General features: G+C 49.1%; 1 protein-coding gene across 1 annotated transcript in view; it reads left to right on the top strand.

Annotated features, from left to right (window-relative positions):
• Positions 1-673: 673 nt before the first annotated feature.
• Positions 674-18,951, top strand: part of LOC120375473 (zinc finger protein 271-like) — a gene marked incomplete at its 3' end in the record, with an annotated part of 430,987 nt that continues 412,709 nt past the window's right edge. The window contains exons 1-2 of the mRNA XM_039496131.1: positions 674-918; positions 9,658-9,792. The remainder of the gene's footprint in view (positions 919-9,657; positions 9,793-18,951) is intronic.

Here is an 18,951-nt window from a genome sequence, read left to right on the forward strand (position 1 = left end):
TGGCCATTCTTATGTTCAAGCACTTCTTTAGAAAAGGCGGACATTGTTTCTCAGGTCATCTACTGAGGAGGAAGAGACTCTCAGGGCCAATGGGAGCTGCAGGGGTGGCACTTGTGGTTAGCGCACGGAGACCCACTTCCCCCGTCCCTCCCAGGGGCCACATGCACAGACTTGCCTTCTGCTACCCCAGAGACAGTGTCCCTGCCGCGTCAACTGCCGGAGTCCTTGCGAGCTCAGCACTGGCTGCCCCTCTGTAGCCTTGGCACCGAGTCTGTGCAGCTGGGACCTTCCCCCCCCACCCCCACCCCCACCCCATCATCATCGCTCGGCCACCCCCGAGCAGCGGGGGCGGGATTCTCACTAGGGCCAGGGGGACTAAGCAGCACAACCCCCCACTGGCTACACGGGGCTGAAGCCGCCTCTGTCTGCGACCAGGATTCAAAGCTGCGCCGGTGAATCTCAGCGGCTCTTCAGCCCCACGGCCGCACCGTGCGCCCGGGATAGACCGAGGGGTAACGAAGCCTCGTGGCGAAGGAACCGAGGCCCGACCCCATGGGCGCTACTAGCGCGAGCGCAGCGGCTCCAGCCTAGCCAAGCGCGTGCCCCTCCCAGGGTGCCAGACCTGCGGCTCTCGGTCTCGCCCGGAACCCCTCTGCTGCCCGCCCCGCACTGCCCCGCGGTCTCTCCGCCAATCAGCAAGCGGGGAGGGGCGCGGCGAATGACATAAATACGGCCCCTCCCCCAGTAGACGACCGAGCTTGAAAGAACTACACTTCCCAGTGTGCACCGCGAGGGAGCGCGTGGGCAGATGGCCCACTTCCGCTTCCCGCGGCATGGGAAGTGCACGTTGCCTGAGCAACCGGCTTCTTACTCCCACTGTGAGACGAATCAGGAGCTGCTCCGCCCTCTCCAGCTCAGGTAAGGCAGGGCCCGGGGGTCAGCCTGACCCCCCCCCCACGCACACAACTTCTCATGTCCTCCCCGCCCCGCAACGACCCCCCCGATCCTGCGCCCCTTCCCTTCCCCCGCCTGGGCCAGCGCCGGCCTCTCAGGCTCCTAACGCGAACTCTCGTGTCCCGGGGGCGCGGCTTGGTCCCTCGGCCCCGGGGCTCTGGGCCTGGCCCTGCTGCTCCCTGGGGTTTGGGCAGCGCCCCTAGAAGCGGGTCTGACCGCCCCCCACCCCCGGCAGCCAGGGAGACCCAGGTTCCCGCCCCTCCTCGGGCAATCGGGTGTTGGGGGTGGGGGTGTCTCCTGCCCAAGGGGCGAGTCCAGGGACTGGTGTCGGGCAGCAGATCACTTGCGTTTCCCGAGTGTCTGATCTCGAAACACCAGCGTGTCCCAGCGCCGTGTGGCTGAGCCTGACGGGGGACTGTCTCCTTGTGCCAGATAATCAAATACATCAATGGGGAGTGTAAACACTGCACGTCCCTTTCAGTGTTTAGGGTATGGAGCAGTGTGCACAAGTCACTGTCTGTGTGGGGATGTAGTTTGTACCAACTTCATTGGTGCTTTTTCTGTAGCCCCTGGTAAAACTAGGCAATTATCTAGATGAGTTGATGGACCCCCAGAAGATTTCTGTGTACCCCCAGGTGTACATGTACCCCGGTTGAGAACCACTGATGTAGGGGAACTGAGGCGCACCCCCCCCCCCCCCATCGGCTTCTGTACTTGGCAGCTGGTTCAGTTTTGCTTACCTTACATCAGCCTCAAGTCAGCTTCACTGGGTCACCATGTCCAACCATGGCCCCATGGGCAGGAGTCTGAGAGAGGAAGTCTCCTTTCAGGTGTAAAAGCAGCAACTGCTTCATGAAGGGTCAGTGCCGATGGAGCAATAATTGACACTTTCTCCATTCTCCTTTTCAGATTTTGCCCCATTTTCTCTTTAATTCTCCAATGTTAATTTAACAATCTCAGTTTTAGGCTATTTTCCCACCCATTTGACCTGCAGCAAATTTTCTTTCTTTGGGAAATTGTCCTGAATCATTCCCCAAATGAGAAGGGGCTTAATGAGTACAGCTTGCAGAGCCCTGAGACACAGCTGCCTCTGAGGTGGAATGGGGTGGCCATTCTCTGCCAGCAACAAGGGAAAGAAGGTGACAGGAGGAAAAAGTCCCCACTGGAGACTGTCCATCCCAAGGTTACACAGTCCTGGCTACTGCTACCCCCAACTGCCCAATGTAGCTCCCCATAGCTGCCAGTCACCTGCCTCCTCCCTGCTGCTGCCTCCTCCCCACTCCCCAGGGAGTTTTCCTGCTCCATACTTCCCTCACCTACTCTCTTAAAGTACCTCTCCAAAGGGCTCTCTGCTGCCATGTGAATGGTGTGGGTGTTTGGGGGAAATTATTACTGTCTGTTTGTACATGGAAGTTCAATAATCTCATCAAACTGTCCAGTTACTCTCTCACACTTAATATAAACTCTCTTCAGATCTGTGTGGTTTTCTCTCATCAAATGTTTCTTTTTAGACCTATTTCTTCCCCAGTTCTCAAAGATAGATATAAAATATCCTGTGTGAAGTGCTGTAGCCATGGTGGTCCAAGGATATGGAAGGCTGCACCCTTGATTTATATACAAATGTTTGGTGTTATTCTCCATCCCATTCCTTATGAATCCTAACGTGGTGTTAGCTTTTTTGCTGGTAGCTGTGCATTGAGTGGAGCTTTTCATTGATTTGTCTAACGCAACATGCAGATCGTTCTTGGGTTGTGTAGCCTATAATCTGTTCTGCTGACGTTGGTAGTTGTAATGCATGTTCAGTAGGGGTTTCTCCGCTCTTCCTTATTTGTATTTCCTCTCCCTACTAAATGTTGGGGTGTGCTTCTGTAGGTTAGTGTATTGATGATCTCATCTTGGTGTCATATGTGGCATGGCACTCCTGTGGTCAGACATTTGTGGAAGTTCTATCCGAAAGCCAGCGTTAACTCACATTTCTCTGGTCGGCTGGTGTTTTTATGGACGAAATTCCCCCTTAGACACTCTATTTCCGGTTCCCCAAACCTTAGGGGTGACTCTTAAGCCATTTATCTTTGCCAGAGTTGATAGACCTCAAGCCTTATGCTAACTGCCGATGCCAGTGTCATACAGGAGACAGGCCTGTGGGTTCCTTGCATTACTGCTGCATAAAAGCTAAAGCTAGCTATATGGGCTACAGTTGACAGTTAATTTACCACCCAGTAGACTTTATAAGTAGCTCTAGTTGTTCTCTCCAATGTGCATTGCTTTGCATTTAGAAAAATAAGGTGGGTGAGGTAATATCTTTTATTAGACCCACTTCAGTTGGTGAGAGAGAGACATTTCTGAATTTTACACAGATCTCTTCTTCAGGAGAATATCCTAAAAATTTACCCTTCTTTCTCTCTAGTTATCTATTTCTAATTCAGTATTCCCTGAGATTTTTTCCATGTCTCACTAATAATACAATATTAACATAAAATATCCTCACATTTTGACCTTTTCTCAAATTTTTGAATATATTTAGAAAAGTTTTACAGATGTTCCCCATTTTCTCTCAATTTGTCAAATAACTATGAAATTCACTCTCATTTTACCTCTTTACCTACTATTGACTATCCATACAAAATTCTTCACATCTGTTCACTTTCTGCTCTACTTTGTGAAAATTGATCCAGAATTCTCCAGATTTCCACCCTTTTCTCTTTAATGACTTAACATAGACATCAGCTGTCAGATTTTATCTTTTTCCATGTAATTATCAAATGTCTGTTTAAAAGCATCTTATGTTTGGAGACGTTCCCATGTTTAGTTGCAGCAAATCCTCCTGTTTTGGAGAGAATTTGTTGCCTTAATCATTCTCCATCCTGGCGTTGCAGGGAGTTAAATGCAACTTTCTCCTCTCATTTGAGACTCATTTCGTTCCCCCTTTATCTTCATTAAAATGTTTGCTGATGAAAGTGACTTGCCCCATATTTAATATACACCAAAGCCAGAAGCCTCCCCCTGTTTGGGGGAACAGTGTCTCCCAGCAGCTCACAGGACAGTTGATTGGAACCTTTTCTTTTCCTCAGGGTGCACATGATGAGGACTCAGTCTGGGACTGGCTCCTTGCTGCCCAGGCTGTCCCCAGAGTGGCTGCTGTATTAGCCCCTCACTTTCCCCTCACCATGTTTACCAGCGGTATCCCAAACCCCCATGACAAATGGTCTCCATGAGGGGTTGCGTCGCCCAGTGCTGAGATGTAGTTGTCTTGGAGTAGGTCCTTATTGATCATTATCTGTCAGTCACTGAGCATGGAAATTTCTTACAAAATCTGGCTCCTCCATGCCATCCATTCTCCTGTTAAAGAAGCATTACCCAGGGCTCCCCCTGTGTGAATGGCTGGCAGGGGCTGCTGAGAACTTTCTATCCATTTATCAATTACTGATATGAAATCACGACAGACTTTGCTTCTCTCCACATTTTCAAAATTGGAGGAACTTCAGGTTTTGGAGGGAAAACTGTTGCTGTGAATCCTTCTCAGAAGAAGGGGAGGGAATAAGGGAAGAAGAAAGGAGTCTGGCCTCCTCCTTCCTGAGCCATGTTTTTGGTCTCACTGAGACCAGTGTTAATCACGAGACACTTCAAGGAAGAATATGGAGTGACTCCAGATTAACATGGGAGCAAATAAAATCAGGATATGTCCCTGTGGGGATGGAGTGTTGGTTGTTGCTAAAGGGTGGCAGGAAGCCCTTATGCCTGGTCTACACTACGCATTTAGGTCGAATTTAGCAGCACTAAATCGAATTAAGCCTGCACCTGTCCACACAACAAAGCCATTTACTTCGACATAAAGGGCTCTTAAAATAGATTTCTGTACTCCTCGCGGATGAGGGGAGTAGTGCTGAAATCGACATTGCCGGTTTGAATTAGGGTTGGTGTGGATGTAATTTGATGGTATTGGCCTTTGGGAGCTATTCAACAGTGCACCATTGTGACTGCTGTGGACAGCAATCTGAACTTGGATGTACTGGCCAGGTAGACAGGAAAAGCCCCGGGAATTTCATTTCCTGTTTGCCCAGCATGGAGAGCTCATCAGCACAGGTGACCATGCAGAGCTCATCATCACTGGTAACCATGCAGTCTGAGAATCGAAAAAGAGCTTCAGCATAGACTATACAGGAGATCCTTGATCTGATTGCTGTATGGGGAGATGATTCCGTGCTAGCAGAACTACGTTCCAAAAAATGGAATGCCAAAAAGTTTGAAAAAGTCTCCAAGGGCATGATGGAGAGAGGACATAATAGGGACTCACTACAGTGCCGCGTGAAAGTTAAGGAGCTCAGGCAAGTGTACCAGAAAACCAAAGAAGCAAATGGACGGTCCAGTGCAGAGCTGCAGACATGCCGCTTGTACGCTGAGCTGCATGCAATTCTATGCAACACCACTACCCCACCCTGACCGTGGATTCCGAGGAGGGGGTACTCTCAGCCATGCCTGAGGATTTTGTGGACGGGGAAGATGAGGAGGAGGACGACGATGAGCTTGCGGAGGGCACACAGCACACCGTTCTCCCCAACAGCCAGGATCTTTTTCTCAGCCTGACTGAATTGTAGCCTCCTAAGGCGGTATCCTGGACCATGAAGCCATGGAAGGGACCTCTGGTCAGTGTACCTTTATAAATATTACACATGGTTTAAAAGCAAACTTTTTTTAATGATTAATTTGCCTGAGGACTTGGGATGCATTCGCGGCCAGTACAGCTACTGGAAAAGTCTGTTATCATGTCTGGGGATGGAGCGGAAATCCTCCAGGGACATCTCCATGAAGCTCTCCTGGAGGTATTCCAAAAGCCTTTGCAGAAGGTTTCTAGGCAGGGCAGCCTTATTCTGTCCTCCATGTCAGGACACTTTAACATGCCCTGCTAGTAGCAAGTAATCTGGTATCATTGCATGACAAAGCCTGGCAGCGTATGGTCCTGGTGTTTGCTGGCATTCAAGCAACATCTGTTCTTTATCTCGCTGTGTTATCCTCAGGAGAGTGATATCACTCATGGTAACCTGGTTGAAATACGGGAATTTTAATTAAGGGGACAGAGGTGGCCGTTCCTACTGGGCTGTTTGCCTGCGGCTGAAAAGAAATCCTTCCTTGTGGTTAGCCAGGTGGGTGGAGGGCATTAGCGCTGAGCTGTTTGTGTTTGGCTAGCAGGGATCTTTCCTGATACCAGCCTCACAGTGGGGGGAGGGGTAAAGTGATCATTCCAGAGAATTGGATGAGGGTGGGTTAGTTTGGTTTCTGCTGCTGCACGTTAACATAAAAACCACAGCACTCAACGGGCTTTGCTTGGTATGGGAAAGGAGGGTGCTGCTTTTATGAAGGTTGCAGAAGCCGAAAGACAATGGCTTACCATGGCCGCATGCAAGCTGAATTCTGTTGCCTGGCCCTGCATCTGTGATCTCGAACACCAAAGCCGCAGGCACTCAATATTAAGATGCAAAATGTGACCTTGTACCGAAATCACATGGGCTATGTAATGTGAATGGTGTTGTTCACTGTGAAAGAGTATAAGCATTGTTCTGTAAAATATATCTTTTTAAATACTTCTCTCCCTTTTTTCCCTCCTGTCAGAGTCTCACCCCCACTTAGAGCTGTTGGGCTCCAATGTGGGGACCCGCATGCCTTCCCCCACCCCAAAATCCTAGGGTAGATCTCCCCTTTTGCTGCCACCACCTCGGTCAATTACGTGGGCCGGGACACCCCTGTTTTCCCCCTGTCTCCCTTCTTTCCAGAGACGTTCCCTGGGGGAAATACAGATCCACTCATTGGAGGGAAACCTCCCCCCTCCCTCTCTCCTAGCCACTGGAAAGAGATACCTGATTCAAACTGCTTGAATCAAACCCAGGAGGAACTCTCTCTTCCCCCTCCCTTCTCTGCCCGGAGATAAGCTGTCTCACCACCGAGAGAGAATGTCTTAGCCCCTTCCCCTATATCCACAGTAGAAGGGATTTAATCAAATCTTTATAGAAAGAATTTATTAAAAGAAAAACAAGAAAATACAGAATCTCTATGAGTCCAAGCTGGACACTCATAGGGTATAACCTTGCTAAGTTCTGGAGAGAATCCTCTCTCTTCCCAGTACAACCAGTACAGGCAGAATTAAGAATAATCAATAACAAACACACAGAATTGCAAACATAGGATTATTAGATAATGACACAAAGTATCTTTCTAATACTCACTATCTTGACTAGAAGAAATTAGTTCAGAAAGGTAGAAACTTGTAGACTTGATTAAAACATCTGGACTCTTGTAACTCCAGACGGCTAAAAGACAATACACACACACACAGAGGGAAAAAATTCCCTCCCAGGAATTTCAAATTCTCTTCCCTGATTGGTCCTCAGGTCAGGTGCCTACCAGGTACTATTTTTAACCCTTTACTAACTAATCATGACACCTCCCTCCTGCAGCTGCAAATTTTTCAAGTCTCCCTCCTCCGTCCCAAAGGCTATCTCAGATAAGGCGGCGAAAAAAACGCACATAAGATGAAATGTTCTCTGAAATCATGCAATTGACCCTCAGTGAAAGAGCTCATTAGAATGAGTGGAAGGACACAGTATCACAGTACAGGAAAGTGTCCAACAAACGCAAGGACAGAAAGGACGAACACAAGGACAGGAGGGATGCTTGAGATGAGGTGGTGGCAGGAAGATCAGAGGAGGCAGGATGCAACACTGCAGCTACTGCGTGATCAAACTGACATGCTCTGGCATCTGGTGGAGCTTCAGGAGTGACAGCAGGATCACAGAGTGCCTCTGCAGCCCCTGTATAACTGCCCTCCCAATGTTCCATAGCCGCCTCACCCAGATGCCCAAGAACATGGGGTGGGGGGAGGTTCTGTGCACCCTGCCACTCCACCCCAGTGGACAGCCCAAGCAAAAGGCTATCGTTCAACAAGTTTTGAAGTGGCCTTTTCCTTCCTTCCAGGCTACCCCACCCAGGCTACCTTGTCAGTTCTCTCCCTATTTTTATAATCAATTAATAAAGAATACATGGTTTTTAAATGATAGTGACTCTATTTCCTTTGAAAGCAAGCTATAATCGAAGGGGGAGGGTGGGTGGCTTACAGGGAATGAGTCAATTAAGGGGGCAGGTTTTCATCAAGGAGAAACAAACAGAACTTTCACATTGTAGCCTGGCCAGTCATGAAACTGGTTTTCAAAGCTTCTCTGATGCGCAGCGCTTCCTGGTGTGCTCTTCTAACTGCCCTGGTGTCTGGCTGCACATAATCAGCGGCCAGGTGATTTGCCTCAACCTCCCACCCCGCGATAAATGTCTTCCCCCTTACTCTCACAGAGATTGTGGAGCACACAGCAAGCAGGAATAACAATGGGAATTTTGGTTTGGCTGAGGTCTGAGCGAGTCAGTAAAGTGTGCCAGTGTCCCTTTAAACATCCAAATGCACATTCTACCACCATTCTGCACCATTCTCAGCCTGTAGTTGAACAGCTCCTGACTACTGTCCAGGCTGCCTGTGTATGTCTTCATGAGCCATGGCATTAAGGGGTAGGCTAGGTCCCCAAGGATAACTATAGCCATTTGAACATCCCCAATGGTTATTTTCTGGTCTGTGCTTCCAGCACCATTGAAAAGTACCCCTTGCGGTTTATGTACTGGCTGCCCTGGTGCTCCAGTGCCAAGATAGGGATATGGATTCCATCTATTGCCCCACCACAGTTAGGGAACCCCATTGCAGCAAAGCCATCCAATATGACCTGCACATGTCCCAGAGTCACTACCTTTGGTAGCAGCAGCTCAGTGATTGGTTTGGCTACTTGCATCACAGCAGCCCCCACAGTAGATTTTCCCAGTCCAAATTGATTCCCGACTGACTGGTAGCTGTTTGGCATTGCAAGCTTCCACCACTCGCTTCTCAACTGTGAGGGCTGCTTACTTCAGGGCAGGGGAAAGCAAATCACAAAGTTCTATGAAAGTGGCCCTACCCATACGAAAGTTTCACAGCCGCTGGGAATCATCCCACACCCACAACACTATGCGATCCCACCAGTCTGTGGTTGTTTCCCAGGTCCAGAATCAGCGTTCCACGGCATGAACCTGCCTCATTAACACCATGATCTCCAAAGCGCTGGGGCCCGCAGTTTGAGAGAATTCTGTGTCCATGTCCTCATCTCACTCATTGCCGCACTGCCGCCGCCTCCTCCTCACCTGGTTTTGGTTCAGCATAAACTGCACTATCATGCGCGAGGTGTTTACAATGTTCATGGCTGCTGTGTTGAGCTGAGTGGGCTCCATGCTTGCCGTGGTATGGCTTCTGCACAGGTAACCCAGGAAAAAAGGCGCGAAACAGTTGTCTGCTGTTGCTTTCACAGAGGAAGTGGGAGGGGGCCTGACAGCATGTACCCATAGCCACCCGCAACAATGTTTTTTGCCCCATCAGGCATTGGGATTTCAACCCAGAATTCCAATGGGCGGGGGAGACTGCGGGAACTATGAGATAGCTACCCACAGTGCAACGCTCTGGAAGTCGACGCTAGCCTCAGTACTGTGGACGCACACCACCGAATTAATGTGCTTAGTGTAGCCAAATGCACTTCACTTTATACAATGTTTCCAAAAATCGATTTCTGTAAAATCGGAGTAATCCCGTAGTGTAGACATACCCTAAGTCTCTGTCTGACTGTGTCTCTCTCTCTCTCTTCTCAGGATATTGAGCTTCCTGGGTCAGATGCTGCTGCCTGCGTTGTCATCTGGGAGCCCAGACTGAGCAGCTGCTGCTCCCCCGGTGGGCTCTGGGCTTGGGAGTGACTTGGAGTGAAGCTTCCTCTGTGCCCAGGCAAGGTGAGGACTTTCTCCGGCTGTAATTAGCTCCATGGGCCAGCCCTAGGCTCTGCCCACACCAACATCTGAGCCAGATACTCTAGGGGTAGGTCTACGCTTACCGCGCGGGTCGACGCGGAGAGTTCGACTTCTCGGAGTCCGAACTATCGCGTCTAATCTAGACGCGATAGTTCGAACTCCCCGCGCGCTCCGGTCGACTCCGGAACTCCACCACTGCAAACGGCGGTGGCAGAGTTGACCTTGGAGCCGCGGATTTCGATCCCGCGGCCTCTGGACGGGTGAGTAGTTCGAACTAGGGTAGTTCGAATTCAGCTACGCTATTCACGTAGCTGAATTTGCGTACCATAGTTCGACCCCCCTTCTTAGTGTAGACCAGGCCTAGGTGATTGATAGAGACCTCAGGGAATGTGCTGGGGAAGGGCATGAAAGTAACTCTGCACAAACAGCTCCTCCTCACCCCACAGCTCTCCTCCCCTTAGCAATTGCAGGAGCCGATCCAGCCATAAGAGAGTGAACACCCCGGAATGGCTGTCTGTCCACTAGAGAGGGCGGGACAGGAGATGGGAAACACAAGGAGAAAAGGGAGAGAGAGATTGATAGGGGCAGTGGGAGAAATAATTGGGGAGAGAGATTCCCAGATCTCAGACTTGCCCACACACACTTACTGCAGCATCCCTGGGCAGATTTACTTTCCAGTGAACAAGGTGAAGGGCAGGGAGAGGAAAAGCCAATTCCTGACTCAGCCTGTGCCCCCGGCTTTGGGAGTGTGCTGCCCTGGGGACAATGTCAGGGGAAATCCCTCAAAATCACTCCTTTTGTTCTGCTCTCGTCTTATATTTAGTTCCCAGACTTTGTTACTGGGAGGGTTTCAAAATGTCTCAGCCCGTTAGTGCTAGTGGGGTGAGGTGGATTAGTGGTGTAATAAAATGACCAAACATTTCCTCAGAATAGAATCAGAGAACTGTAGGGCTGGAATGAACCATGAGAGATCATCTAGTCCAGCCCCCAACACTGGGGTGTTTGACCAACCTGTCCTTAAAAACCTCCAATGATGGCGATTCCACAACCGCCCTTGGTAACCCATTCCAGTACTGAACTAGCCTTCATCACAACTGAGTCACATGTTTGGCTCAGATTCAATTTGTGATCCACTATAACCCCCAGATCCTTTTGAGTAGTACTGCCTCCTAGCCAGTTAGTCCCCAGTTTGTAGTCGTGAATTGGATTTTCCCTCCCTAAAATGTAGCACTTTGCACTTGTCTTTATTGAATTTCATCTTGTTCATTCAGATCAATTTTCTAATTTATAAAGGTCTTTTTGAATTCTAATCCTGTTCTCCAACGTGTTTGCAAGTCTTCCCAGCTTGGTGTCATCTGCAATTTAATAAGCACACTTTCCACTCCATTATTCAAGTCATTAATGAAAATATTGAGTAGTACCAGATTGAGGATTGGCTCCTGTGGGACCGCATTAGGTACATCCTCCCTGTTTGTCAGTGATCCATTAATAATTTCTCTTTGAGTATAGACTTTCAAGTACACCACATTTCCCTAGTTTGCTGATGAGAATGTCATGGGGTCTTCTGTCAAAAGCCTTACTAATATCAAAATATGTTATGTCTACAGTGTCCCCCGGATCCATAAGGCCAGTATCCCTGTTAAAGCAGGAAATGTGATTGGTTTGGCATTGTTTGTATTTGATGATCTATGCTGGCTATAATTTATCAGTTTACTATCTTCTAGGTGCTTATACATTGATTATTTAAGACATTTTTCTTTCTGGGTATCTAAATTAGGCTTTATTGGGCTTTATTCCCGAGGTCTTTGTTGTTCCCCTTTTTTAAGACAGGTTTTATGTTGGCCCTTCTCCAGTCTTGTGGGACCTCACCATCCTCCTGGAGTTGTCAAAGATAATTGTTAACTGTTCCAAGATTGCTTCATCTAATTCCTCAGGATGAATTGCATTAGGCCCTGCTGACTTAAATACATTTAACTTATGTAAATATATTTTCAACCTCTTATTTCCCCATTGTGGTTTCTGTTCCTTCCCCCTCTTGGTTAAAAATAATTGTCTGGTCACAATTACATTTTTTTAGTGAATGTAAAAAGGTATTAAACACCTTTGTCTTCTTGATATCAGCTATTATTAGCTCCTCTTCTTCTTTGGTAAGTAGAAGACCTACACTTTCCTTCCCTGGTCTCTTGCTCGTCATATTTATAGAACCCTTATCTTACTGCCTTTTTTGTGTCACTTCCAAGGTGCAACTCATTTTGTGAGTTAATCTTTCCGATTTTTGTCCCCACATGCCTGTGCAATTCTCATTGCCGGGGATGTTGTGAAGGCTGTAATTTTAACTGGATTAAAAAAGAGTTAGATAAATTCAGGGAGGATAGGTCCAACTGCTACTAGTTAACATTGTCAGAGATGCAATCCCATGCTCTGGGTGACCCTAAGCCTCTAACTGCCACATGCTGTGAGTGGATGACAGGAGATGGATCACTCAAATAGCTCCTTCTGTTCTTTCCCTCTGATGATTCTGGCATTGGCTACTACCAGAAGATAGGATACTGCACTTGATGGACTGTTGTTCTGACTCATTGTGGCCATTCTTATGTTCTTATCGGTTTGGCTTTTGCTGATCTGAAGTTCCAAGCACTATGGTTATTAACTTGTTTGGTGCTGCTCCCCCAAACAGGCAGTGTGCACCGTACACCGGCTGAGATAGATGCCAAGTGACTAGCAGTCAGGGGATAATCAGAACCCCAGTTTTGAGCCACAGTTGTGTGCAAGAGAATGTTATCAGATTTTTGGTCAAGGTGATTTTTGGTCAAAAGTTTGTTTTCGGATGCTGTAGCTCAGGAACCTCTGGAGCAATTAACCCCATCTTTGGAATATTAATCCTGTCCTGCATCCACATAATGAGCAATGTATTTCAGGACAATGTGAGTAAGCATGTACATTTTAGATAAATTAGAATAGTTGGCCTTTAACCAGAAAGTAATGCTGAATCTTAAATCTAGTGCAGCTGGTGGTCTGCTATGATAACTTTCTAAATGCATGGAGAATGTGGCAATCAGGTGCACCTATCTGTGGACAGGAGACAGGGAGATGAGGAGGAGGGGAGAAAGATGATGGGGCGCTGGTGTTTGTGGGGTGACACATAGGCGGGAGAGATGAGATCAGAGTGGATGAAGGGGAGTGGGGTGTGGAGGACTAACAGAGAAAATCAAGGATGTTTGGGTACAATGTGTTAAAAGAAAAAGAGCAGGTTGACTCAGAGGTGGATGGAGTAGATGAAATCCTTTATTGCGATACTTGTTTCCCTGGACCCAATTGTCCAGTAAGTATTGAATTAGTTACAGCACACTCTTTTTGTTTGTTAGTATGTACATGCCTACATCTCTTACAACACCCCAAAAACCCTTCTTAAGTAATAAACACTCATACTATAATTATACCCACCCCTATTGACTGATTACAGCATTACACATATTATACACACCTTTTTACCTTGAAAATACATTTCTTTGCAGTGATTATTGCTACAAATTCCCTTAATTAACAGTTCTTAGAGGAGTAATGGAGGAAGGGGCCATGAGCCAGGGCTTGTTTATGTAGCTGGGAAAGGGAGGGAGGGGAAGATAACATTCCTTTTACCTTCTTTTACACAAAAGGCATTTCTCCTGCAGCCACATCCTTATCAATCCTTACAAGCAACAGAGAAGGGAAGAATCTGCAACTTGTGTATTAGACAAAGAAATACTGCCTACATATGCCTTTGTCCCCTAATGCCATGTTAGCTCATTAGCAGCTTATTGTTATATTTAACCCTAAAATATCCCAACACAATGGAAGGAGGAGGATGGAGGGCATCAGGGAGAGGAGCTCCTGTGAGCTGGTAATGGTGTGAGCTGGGTGAATGGGGGACTGGGAATGGGGAAAAGGGGGTGGAGGGCCCAGCAGTGGTGCTGTTGTTGAAGGAGGGTTGGGTAGGTGATGTGGGTTAACTGGGAGTGGGGAACACTGGTTAGAGGGACTGGGGGAGTGACGGGGTGGGAGAGTGATTGGTCTAGGAAGTAGGAGGGTCTGGTGGGGGTAGGAAGGGAAGGTTTTAGGGAGCCAGCGATTGTAGCACTTCACTGAGGTGGCTTTTGCCAAGTCTCTAATGACCTATTCTTAGGCAAAGCTCAGAGCCAGTACTCCACCCTCCTCCTTGACCTGTCAGTTGTCTGATACCACTGACCATGGTCGTCGTCTTGAAATCTGATCTTCCCTTATCCTCTCTTGCTTCTCCTACTTCTCTGATCTCTCCTTCAGTGTGTCCTTGGACAATCCTCCTCATCCCCACTCCAGTTTTCTACAGGCCTTACACAAGCACTGTCCTTGGTCCACTTCTCTTTTTCCTCTGTACCTTATCTCTGGTAATCTCATCCACAAACACAAATTCGGCTACTGTCTGTGCTGGCAACTCAGAAATGTAATTCTCTGCTCCTGACCTGTCTATTTCCCCAAACTGAAATCTCAGCCTGTCTCTCTGACACTTCCTCATAGATGTCTGGCTCTCAGCTCAAGTTCAAAAGCTAAAATGGCCAGAACACAGCTCTTGATATTCCCCCAAGCCACCCCCAACCTCCTTTCTGTAACTTACATCTGTACGCTGCACATACGCTGCAACACAGGCCCCTTTCTAGGTCCTCTCATGCAGCCTATATCTTGCATTTTCTTTCTGCAATCACATCCCTAAGATACAGGCTTTCCTATCCATCCACACAACTAAAACCCTTATCCAAACTCTCATCGTCTTCTGTCTCAATTATTGCACCGTTCTTTTCTCTCCCTTGACAAATGCAATCATGCCCTGCTCATATTCATTGAGAATTCACATCCACAAAGCTAGCTCACTATTCTAAAATGTGACCCGTGAGGAAAGGTTAAAAGAATTGATCATGTTTAGTCTTGAGAAAAGATGACTTGTAGGTGGGAGAGCACCTGATAAGTCTTCAGCTGTGTTAAAGGCTGCTATACAGAGGATGGTGATCAATTGTGCACTGGGATAGGAGAAGTAATTGGCTTGATTTACAGCAAGGGATGCTTAGGTTGGATATTAGGAAAAACTTTCCAACCTTGAGGATTGAGAAGTACTGGAATAGGTCACCAAGAGAGGTTGTGGAATCCCAGTCACTGCAGGTTTTTAAAAACCGGTTAGACAGATATCTGTCAGCCGTAAGTTTGCTGTCATCAAGGGGAAAAAGACTTAAACAAGGAGACAGAGAGAGAAGGAGATGAAGTCAAGGAGGCTTTGGAAAAGCTGGGCAGATGACTGCCAAAATGAATTCAGAGTTCAGTTTTGCTTTACCAAACTAACCACAGGATCTGTAAATCCTGTGTTCTTCGAGTGCTTACCCATGTCCATTCCTTTCTAGGTGTGTGCATGCCCACGTGCGTGGTTGTTGGAGATTTTTGCCTTAGCGGTACCTGTAGGTTTGGCTGTGGTGCTTCTGGAGTGCTGCACTCATGCAGCAGTATATCAGGCACCGCCGGCAGTATGCCCTCTCAGTTCTTTCTTACCGCCTGTGGTGGTTAGTTGGTGTGCCTTCCTTGCTTAGCAGGAGCTAGGGTTTTTTTCTCTTACGAACTTCATGCCTTAAGGCTTTTGTACATAGTTTGTACACAATAGTGGTTAAGTAGTTAAGTAGTAAAGTGTTTGTTAGTTAGTCATTAGGGTCCCAGCAGGGACTTCGTCCCAGGTGGGGCATGCTCCAGTCTCCTGGGTTTAAGCTCTACTCGGATTGCAACAGGCCTATGCCCGTGAGTGATCCCCATGGCAGCTGCCTTAATTGCTTGGGGGAGTCACACATCAGGATCAATGCCAGATCTGTAAAAACTTTCGGTCCTGTACTCAAAAGGAGCGGGATATCCGCTCCTTGATGGAGTCCACCTTCCGCCCAGCTTCCAAGCCATCCAGGCAGGTCACACTGAGTGCCTTTGGCCTCCATGCGCAATCGGCACCCAGCTCCTTCCAGTGCCAAAGAAGAAAGCTAAAAAGCGCTCCCTGGCACCAAGCAAGAAGGCCCAAGGGTCATCGTCCAAGAAACCTGGGCCTGGCCGCCAGGCTTCTCCAGAGCCATGTTATCGTGCCTCCCCATTTGGGGCCACTGGCCTCTGGGAGTGGTATGGGACCCATACTCCTGCCTGCACTGTCGTCCTCCCACGCTCCCCAGGCGCAGGGAGAGCACAGGTCACCATGTGCCCTGTTGACAACTCCAGTGCCACAGGACTTGGCTAAGACTCCCCAAGAGAGCAAGCCAGCCGATAAGACCCCCTCAAAGGCCAGGGGAATACTGCTGGTCGCCGGACAGAAGGTGACGATCCTCTCCACCACGTCGAGGAAGGGCCACTAGAATGATCCGAGGAATGGAAGGCCTTTCGTATGAAAGGAGACTTGAGGAGCTCGGTTTGTTTTCCTTAACCAAAAGAAGGATAAGAGGAGATATGATTACACTCTTTAAATATATCAGAGGGATAAATACCAGGGAAGGAGAGGAATTATTTCAGCTCAGTGCTAATGTGGACACGAGGACAAACGGATATAAATTGTCAGTCAGGAAATTCAGGCTTGAAATTAGACGAAGGTTTCTAACCATCAGGGGAGTGCAATACTGGAACAGCCTACCGAGGGAAACAGTGGGGGCGAAGGACCTCCATGACTTTAAGATTAAGCTAGACAAGTTTATGGAGGAGATGGTATGATAGGATAACGGGTTTAGTCAATAGTCAATAGGTCAATAGTAAATAGTACAATGGGTCAATGGTATGATATAACCTTTTCCAGAGGGTTTGGCTGGAGAGTCTTGCCCGCATGCTCGGGGTTCAGCTGACCGCCATATTTGGGGTCGGGAAGGAATTTTCCTCCAGGGAAGATTGGCAATGGCCCTGGAGGTTTTTCGCCTTCCTCCGAAGCATGGGGCAGGGGTCGCTTGCTAAGGAGTGGGTGGATCGGCTTATGTGGCCTGCATCTTGCAGGAGGTCAGACTAGATGATCATAATGGTCCCTTCTGATCTTGAATTCTATGATTCTATGATCCCGGGGCATGTCCGAGTCACGTCATCATCAGTCACTCAGAGCAAGGCGAGATCCCCTCGGCATTACTCACTGGTACAGGGTCGACACTCCCTATATTTCTTCCAGCACCGCTCATCCTCTCATCGGTTGTCCTCCAGATGTTGGTCATGATTGCCGGCACAGTGGGAGCATTCCCTGTCTCTGCACCATTCTCCCTGGCACTGGTACCATTCTCCCCAGTGCTGACACCAGTGTCCCACGTCTGGTCAGCAGTCGCCAGTAGCCACGACCAGCAAACAGCCACAGGTGTCGTGGCTCCTCCCTTGTCACTGGAAGGTGGTTTCTCCAGCATAGAGGGCCAGTTCAGCCTGTCGCCCAGGTCCCATTGGTGAGATTGGGCACTGGAACCCACACCGTCATCTGCGGCAATGCAGTGGCAGCACAGCCAGTGGCCAGCGCAGTGGCCTTATTGGAACTAGTTTTAGTCATCAACGCCCTTCTTCCTCCTGCTTGCCTGTGCAGCCTGGACCCACCAAACATCTAGGGGGCCAAAAACACTCATTTTGAGGGTCCGCCAGAGAGTGACACCCCAGTCAGACATGCAGCTCCTTCCTGCATTTTCCTCAACCATCTCTCTCCCTACCATTCAGCCTGGTCGCAGGTTACACTGGACTGCTGAGTCCAGGATATAATAGCTTGGGGCTATACCCTGCAGTTTTTGGCTGCCCCTCCATCCCACCCACCTCCCACTTCCCCATTCCTCTTCAGGGACCCTTCTCACAAGCAACTCCTCATTCAGGAGGTTGAAAAGCTCCTGGAGTTGGGGGCTGTGGAGAAGGTTCCTCGGGACATGTAAGAAAGAGGATTCTACTCCGGCTACTTCCTAATCCTGAAGGCCAAAGGATCCTGGACCTGCATTGGCTCAACAATCTCTCAAGAAGTTGAAGTTTTATATGGTCTCTCTGGCCTCCACCATTCCTTCCCTGAATCCGGGAGACTGGTATGCCACTCTCAACTTAAAGGCTGCTTATTTTCCTGTCTACATATTCCTGGGACACAGGCATTCCCTACATTTTATGGTGGGCAGGTGCCACTTCCAGTTCACAGTGCTGCCCTTTGGCCTGTCCTAGGCTCCCAGAGTGTTCACAAAATGCATGACGCCAGTGGCAGCTTACCTGACACATTGAGGAGTCCAGTTCTTCACGTGTCCTGATGACTGGCTCATTAAGAGCAGGTCTCTGGGACAAGTGCAAAGGAGCCTCGATCTGGTGCACTTCACCTGCAGTGACCTGGACCTGCTAATAAAAACAGAAAAGTTCATGTTGATGCCAGTCCAATGCATAGAATTTATTGGAGCAGTGTACAAGGGTTCACCGGGGCTCACCCCTCTCTGGGCGGAGGGGAGCCACGCCGGCTCACTACACACCGAGGGACCCGGGGGGGATAGTCTGGCCTGGGGTCTCCCTTGGTGGCCCTGTGGTATTCAGCCGGAGTGTGCTTACGTCTGGCCTTGGCTCCGGCGAGGCAACCACCAGTGAGTCAGGAGGCTCAGGCCCTCAGGCAGGGCTGAGCTGTATACGGTTATGAGCCCCGGCCCTAGGTCCGGGCGGGGCAACAATCACTGAGTCAGGAGGCTCAGGCAGGGCTGAGCAACAGTAACAATTTTAAAGCCCAGCCCTAGGTCAGGGCGGGGCAACAAACGCTGAATCAGGGATAATAGGCTTTGGCCTCCCCAGGCCAGGGAGAGGGGGAGTCTGCCACCCAGGAGTTGGGTGGCAGGGGGGACGCAGGCCCTCCCGCTCCACTGTGTCCCAGCCCGGGGCCCTAGCAGCGGCTGAAGATCCGCTGCCTAGTCAGTGGGGATCCTGGCCGCAACACACTGACATAGGCTCTGGTAATGCTGCAGCCAGACAGGGGTCGGCTGCCCCCGGGCCACTTCCACACTCCCCCTCAGGCCCTACCTGGGTCCTGGCGTCGGCCTCTACAGGGTCCAGGAGCATGGGTTCATTGCGGCTGGGGTTGGCTGGCAGATCCGGCAGCTCCTCCGGGTAGCTGGCACGGGGTAGCTCTGGCAGCTCCTCCGAGTAGTGGGCACG

Source organism: Mauremys reevesii, linkage group 12, assembly GCF_016161935.1.
Source record: "Mauremys reevesii isolate NIE-2019 linkage group 12, ASM1616193v1, whole genome shotgun sequence".
Taxonomy (NCBI): Eukaryota; Metazoa; Chordata; order Testudines; family Geoemydidae; genus Mauremys; species Mauremys reevesii.